This window comes from Atractosteus spatula, chromosome 7, assembly GCF_055471065.1.
Source record: "Atractosteus spatula isolate fAtrSpa1 chromosome 7, fAtrSpa1.hap1, whole genome shotgun sequence".
Classification (NCBI taxonomy): domain Eukaryota; kingdom Metazoa; phylum Chordata; class Actinopteri; order Semionotiformes; family Lepisosteidae; genus Atractosteus; species Atractosteus spatula.
In genome coordinates, this window is record NC_142712.1 from 10138744 (window position 1) to 10144743 (window position 6000).

At 37.5% G+C, this 6000-nt stretch overlaps 1 protein-coding gene across 2 annotated transcripts in view; it reads right to left on the reverse strand.

The window, feature by feature from the left end:
- relt (RELT TNF receptor) overlaps positions 1 to 5790 on the reverse strand; it is a 29918-nt gene extending 24128 nt beyond the window's left edge. For both annotated transcript variants that reach the window (XM_088920246.1, XM_088920245.1), the window contains exon 1: positions 5636 to 5790. The gene's annotated coding sequence lies outside the window, so the exon portion shown is untranslated. The remainder of the gene's footprint in view (positions 1 to 5635) is intronic.
- Positions 5791 to 6000: the final 210 nt, after the last annotated feature.

Consider the following 6000-nt stretch of genomic DNA (forward strand, 5'->3'; position numbering starts at 1 on the left):
TGACAAAAAGAAGTGCGTGTGTGTGTGGATATGACTCAGAAAGGTGCAGGACCATTGGACTGAGTCAATGCTTTTGGTGTGAATGATACTTCAGCAACCCCTGGTGTAAGTGACCACCTGATGCCCCTTAGACTTGGCCTATAATTATGCTCCAAAAGAGATTTTTAATGACAAATGTTATCTTTTAATGAATGGCCATTGGTTACTATGAACAGCATAACCCCATTAGGCAGAACCAAATGATATTCTAAATACTGTTCTACAGCATGATTTTCGGCAGGAGGAGCACTTCCTGTCACATGCCACTATTGCATTCTTGCACATTTTTCTCAAGCCAATCCCAAGAAGCATTTCAACCATAATTATGACTCAGGAAAAATTTAAATATTACTTATACTATTTCTGGGCCTGAGGTTTACATTAAAACCTTTAACATTTTTAATGTTCATGACCGCATGAACCCAGAACTATACACATAAAACAGATTGTGACAAACCAATGGCTTCACATACCACAGCTGTTTATGGATTAAATGGATACATAGGATGAGAAATGAAATAGCTTAGTTTAGCTTGCATCATAGTCCAAAAAAGAATAAGAAGACAGCAAAAAATTAATGGTCTATGACTTCTAAACCCTTGGGTTTATTTCAGAAACAACTGTTTAAAAATCAAGGTCATCTTAAACATCTAAAAATGATCTAATTAAATAAAGAACATAATCTAAAAATGATATGCTCTAAGCACTACCAGTATAAAAATGATAAAGTTAGCAGTTTTCCTGTGGATGTGCAGTATGTAACTCAATACTTCTCCAGACCTCAGCAAGGTCAAATATATATATATATTGTTTGCAGAAATTGGGGTTTTCAGTTGGGGTAAGGAACTATCACCCTGTTAGCATTCCAGACATTTCATACTTGTGATAATGTTGGTCTGTTAAGAGGTATAGAAATTATTTGCATGCAAAAAAATCTCTGCTTTCTGCACAGTCATCTGCTCTTTGGTGTCCATAGAGCAATAGCAGGTTCCTGTGGAGGTGTGAGGTTTTGGGGCCGGGGTGCTGTGAATAGATTGTAATTAAATCATCGATCTTCCTGTCAGTGTCAGGCATGAACTGAAACCACCCTATCAATTTCTGTGGAGCTGTGGCTTTGACAAGAGACCAGTTGCAATGACGGATGAGAGAATCACTGCCAAATGTATTCCACTTCAAATGGTGGCACAGTTAAACTCCTTCCAACTCGTACCCGCAGAACTAAAGCATTAAATAGACAAATTCAGGCCTCCATGTAGGCTTGGCCTTACGTGACCCACTCTATCTCTGCCTGAAACAAAGGATCCTGATTCATAAACACTCAGAATTCTCCAAGGCCAGTTTTCAGAGCAAAAAGAAACAAGTGTAAAATTAGACTTTCATTACACAATGTACTGTTGGAACAGTTTACTGTACATCTTCAAGGCTGAAAGTCATACTTAATAACCAAAGCTCACTTGTGACCTTCACAACGTAGCTAAAGAATTGTATATACTATCTGGCCAGCTTGATACATATTGTACCACTAATAAATGGGAATTGCATTGTCTTTTTTTATTTCAGAAATGCACATTTCTTCCATATTGCAAAAGCTCCTGCTTCATTTGATACAATTCCTAGGCTAAATTAAAAATGGAGAAAATGTGTTTCGGGAAATTTCTTCAAACCAGCCTAATCACTTCTTTTTTTGTGACAAGAGAAGAGTTTCCGCTAACTTGGAATGCTACCAAATCATAGCCTTGAATGTAATTGTTACTGTGTTTTATCTTTCTATTTTAAACCAACTATCTGCTGACTGATAATGTAAGCTGTGCAAGCCTGAAATTGATAGGTTCTCTATTGTTTTGATCCAAGTGTTGAAGACACAAAAGCGAGGTATCATTTTTAAAATCACATCCTTCAGTGAGAAAACAAAATCTGGATCACATACTTATTATAGAGAGATGGCGAGAGCATATACCATCTGTGTTTACTATACATGTACAACACATGACTAAATCGTTGGCAGAGATATTTTGCAGTGATAAAAACCGCAAGCAACATATAACTAGTGATAATTTGTGTGTAGCCTCAAGGGCCTTACCTTCTGAATTCATACATCTATTAACCAAATAATCACTGTAACTCTGTTTTTACTTTATGGGGCCCATATATTTATAAGTGGTGGCACTGGGAGCTGTAAACATGAACACGGTAATATCAGGACAGAGAATAACAGTTTATTCCCGTTTCAGTGGCGAGAAGCACAGAACACCAAAATAAAATCACCATGACACATCTGAATAATCTGTTGACAGTTTTACTTGTTTTTGTGTTTTTTTTAGGCTCTTATTGTGCTGACCAGCCATGATTCAAAATCATCTGTATAAAGATTATATAACATGTTAAACAAATTGCAAAACAAATGTCCTGTTCAGTACACCATCTTGCATAATGTTGCAAATTTGGAATACTGCAAAAATGTGGATATTTCAAAGCTTACCAGGTGGTGACTTACTAGTTACAGTAAAACAGTAATCGCTACATTTCCCTAAAATTGCACAATGAATGCAAAAAGAGTAAGAGCCTGTACATTCTGTACTAGGTTATTTCAGTTACAACACATAAATAAAATAGTGTCTTCTACTACACTTTAGATACTGATTGTATTTTTAAACTTTCATTAAAGTGGAAAACAATTCAAAATAATATAACAAAAACAACAATGATTTCACTAAATGGCTAAAAAACCTCTAATAGAAATATATCCATAAGACTAGCATAATGACTGCAATTCAGCAAAAAAAATCAGAAGCCTTAATTTGCAGTGATGGTATTTTGTTTCTGACTCTCGTGGATACAAATGCCATTGAGTTTGATGAACAGGAATTTCAATCTTACAATATCTGGAAAGGACTATAACCGAACTATAAAGAAAACGTTTTCTTTTTGTGTGTGTGAATGTGTGTGATGGAAGCCGGCATTGTCATTTGTTTTTTGGTGAAATAGGTTGAATTATTAGTAGTGAATCTCTCACGAACAGCACAAAACAAGACGACAACAGAAGACCCCCAACACCATCGCCCCGTGTCGTATCCAGTTCAGTATCGCCCTCCGAAATGCGCACGCGTCACACACAACTTTTGTTTTTTTCAGGATACCTAATGATTACCTAAGCAGAGAGGGACTGGCTGCATGATTGTGCCTTCGCTGATTACGATAGGGATAAAAAAAAACACAGCCCATGTCAGTTTCTGGGTGTGTTTAATGCGTTTGCTAGGGTTTAATGTGCTGTACAAATGTTCAACCGCCACCACTTGAATGAAAGCTTAAGCAATCTCGACGCAAGACAGGGGAACCCGAAAGAAAGCACACCAGTGGTATGTGCATCTTTTCTCCTTATGTGTTATATATCAATCGTTTTAGATGTGGATTACGATAGGGAAATTGAATTTACGACACCTGTCCCGTATTTTCTTCCAGTTTCCACCCACTATATTCCCCAAGGTAGCTACGACAGAGACGGTAGGAATTTGACCGCATCAGCTGCAGCATTTGAAGACTCAGCTAACCCCTCACCGCCCCCCTCCCCCGACCTCCACATGTCCGCATTTCAACATTTCTTGATGTCACACGACTGAATTTAAAAAAAAAACCCATTGTCGTCTCAATTTTATACAATTAAAACAGGATTTGTGGACATTGTTGCCGGAGAAGTACTGTGTGACATTGTTTCTTATTTTTGTCCCATTTAAAACTAAATAAAAACAGCAGATGGTTACCGATTTAAGATGTTTCTCACTATTTGATCATCATGCCAACCCTCATCATCATCGCACGGATAATAAAAAGAACCAAATTACCGATATTTTTAAATGCCCCCTTGATATAGAGTAGGTCGCCGCTTCAGGTGGCGGCGTTCTCTGACTCTTAGTCCTTAGTCTCTTGTCTCGGAGATACTAATTCTAAATACTAAATCCTAAACACCGACACTGTTTAGGACCTTAAATGAAAATTACAGAGGTGACTCCATTTGGTGTAAGAGTGGGACTCAAGTCTATAGGGGCTATGCGTCTGAAAACGGGCACGTCTTCACGGCTGTCTCTCCGGGTCCCGGTTGTAAGTTAATGGATCTCTGTCGCACTTAAGAAATACTGTAGTCCCAGAACAGTTATTAACATAGAATAATTCAAAGGTGTCCTGTTTATTAATTCAGACTATGAAATGACTGGGAAAAAAATTACCTTGGGCGGGATTTTAAAAACATGAAAAAATAATTTTCGTTCAAAACTTTATATCCTAGGCCACTGCACATAGAGCGATAAAGATATTCTAAATTCAACCTCTGTATCGGAATACTGTAAATGCCAACATAGATGCAGTTTGCTTGCTAGGTTATAATAAATTGGCTTTATAGTAAAGCGCACCACGGTCTACACAGTAGGTGCCGGTCCTTCTATTTGTATTTTTTCTGTTTTTAAGTATGAATCGATTTGGGGCATCATAACCTAAAGTCAAAAACACCCCTTACATCATACCTGCTGTTAAACTACTGCTTGGGTATATCGAAATATAGAATAGCCTCAATAGAGTTCTTTCAGGAATAGCTGAATATGATTTTCTAAACTCAGTTTTGCAATCTGGACATCAGTGGTGGGAAAACAAATTTTAAACAGCTAGAAATTATTATAAAATAACTGGTTGCCTACGATCAGTTTTCATTTTATTCAAAAAACATTATTTAATTTGCCGTTAAGTTATTTTCCCCCGACAGTTTTTCCCCAAAATACGGAAGCAACTGAGCTGTAGTCACAGGACAGGCAATTCGGATCTTCAGTCTGGTTGCCTTTGCAGTCGCAATGAAAATCACCACTATGTAACAAGTAAAATATTTTACTGTACAACCTCATTGGTAGACATCTTTAACACACAGGCAAATGTCCCATCATGTCCCTCAGTGTTAATTATATTTAAGGAAACTGCATATGAATTGTCTATCGTTATATAGAGTTAGTCTAATGATGTTCTGCTGGCAAGGGTTTGTTTTGAAAATGAAACCGCAACACTATCCCACCGAGTCAGAATTTGGAAATTACGCATCCCCGCGTTGACCCGGTTATATGCGGACATTCTCAGTAAAAAAAGAGCCATTTATTTAATACAGATACATACATATAAAAAGTCAGGGAAAGTGTTCAAGCCTTAACTTCCTGGAAGCGTGCCAAGCCGCTACTAGACAGGATGTGGTTGCTGTAGTACAGCCTCTTTCTCTATAACTGACTAAATTTAAACTGACTTTTGAGATGTTCAAACAAATATGAACATGTAGCAGGCGCTCGATTTGTAACTTTTGTGAAGAATTAAAAGTTTCCATTTTTTGTACCCTGTTCATTTACATCGCTGAAACTTTAGTCTTCACAAATATTACATTAGTCTAAGTAAACTATTTCACTCACTTAACATTTTATCTAACGACAGTTTCGTCTAATCAACATATATCGTTATATGTGTAACAACTTTAATTAAAATACTCCGTCCATCCATCTGCTGTTTAAAGAAAGCCACGAACTAATTTTTATACTCAGGAATACTTTATAAATAGATATGAAAACGTTCTTACCTGTTAAGTGGTTATATTATAGCAAGTTAATGGTCTATAATCATGGTTTACGTCTTAAATATAAATATTTCTTAAATAAAAAGTAAAACGCCGGTAGGAAGTACCCTTGGCGAGCTCTTCTCTTTGTGATCCAAAATTTAAAACAGAAATTCAATGGTTCGCTCAGCGCCTCAACGTCATCGGATGAAACACGAGTGCATGCTTTCCCCACCCCCTCTTACTCACTTCCCTGTGCCTTACACACTCACCCGGCGAGGAAAAGCTCTCGTTCACTGTAGCCATCTGTCGGGAGCTATCCGCAACCAGCCCGTTTCTAAGCTGCTGGTGGCCTTGATTCAGACACGAGTCTCTCCCCCCCCTTATAG